General features: G+C 46.3%; 1 protein-coding gene across 2 annotated transcripts in view; it reads right to left on the reverse strand.

Moving 5' to 3' along the window:
* The window catches only part of LOC112687147 (organic cation transporter protein), a 22,357-nt gene extending 21,945 nt beyond the window's left edge, over nucleotides 1-412 (reverse strand). Inside the window, exon 1 of one of the 2 annotated variants that reach the window (XM_025559712.1) lies at nucleotides 75-412. The gene's annotated coding sequence lies outside the window, so the exon portion shown is untranslated. Of the gene's footprint in view, nucleotides 1-70 lie in introns of both variants that reach the window. The other variant, XM_025559711.1, reaches the window with a different exon arrangement.
* Between the last annotated feature and the right edge of the window lie 752 nt (nucleotides 413-1,164).

Here is a 1,164-nt window from a genome sequence, read left to right on the forward strand (position 1 = left end):
GTAACCGTCGTCGAACGTTTCGGACGCGGCCGGTGAAAATATGCGGGACGGGTCCTATTCCGGTATTTACCTACGAGTTGTGCGATGTGCACCAATCTGGTGGAACGCGGCGCCCGTCGTTCCCGTGGCCGTGTGGACGCTGCGGATCCGGGCGGCGTGTCGCTTATCTCCGTTTCGCCCTGCAGGGTTAGCGCACAGGACACCGGCGGAGAAAACGGACCCGGCACGATTGCTGTTGTTTCTCTCCTTGGACGACGCGCCAAACTACGACCGGGGGTGGCGTTGAGCGACGAGGACGGACGGACGGACTGCCGTACGGACGAGAACGGTGAATCGCGCGCGACCGGTCGCGGAGCAATGAACGCCGTACCGATTTCAGACCCGACGGTGCCGGGCCCTCTCTACCGGTGCGCGCGCCTACCAACCACAACTACTACTCACCACTACTACTGCTACTACTACTACTACTACTACTACTACTACTCACTACTACTACTCGGTACCGCTACCGTTACTGGAATAATAATGTTCATTATTATTTATACGTAATCGTACAAACACGACTTATGAAATAATTTGTCTTCAAAAGCAAAACTTTGGTAAGAGAGTAAGAATTATATTCTTTAAGTACCGAACTGTGTAAAGAAAAATAACAAAAACATGTTTGATACTCCGTGATTACCTACATAATCATTTAGGATAATTCATAACTATAACATATTTATAACATATTACATATACTTTCTAGATAATGTACACAGTGAAAACACAAAATATAAAAATAGAATTAGATATACAAAAATTGTACAAGTACTTTTAACCGAAAACCATTACTATTTACAAATGCGCTGAAACACTGCCAAGAGTCGAGTCCTGCGCACAACGGTCGCTTCCACGCGTCACACGCCCACCCGCACGTCGAGTACGTTCATAGAACTATGGTCGGATGGTGGCGCGACAAAAGTACGTCACCTATATATGTCTATAACAACGTTGTCGTCGTCCCACGTGCGTTTGTTTTGTTCGGCGTACGTGGTGAATTTTTACTACGATGAAACTCATTCTTTTTCATTCCGGTTTCTTTTGGATTTTTTTGATTTTTCTTCGGATTTCTGTACCACCCAGAACGATTAATTTTGATTCGACGTGTGCGGAATTATCGAC

The sequence above is a fragment of the Sipha flava genome, unplaced genomic scaffold (assembly GCF_003268045.1).
Source record: "Sipha flava isolate LNK unplaced genomic scaffold, YSA_version1 333_pilon_pilon, whole genome shotgun sequence".
In the NCBI taxonomy this organism is placed as follows: domain Eukaryota; kingdom Metazoa; phylum Arthropoda; class Insecta; order Hemiptera; family Aphididae; genus Sipha; species Sipha flava.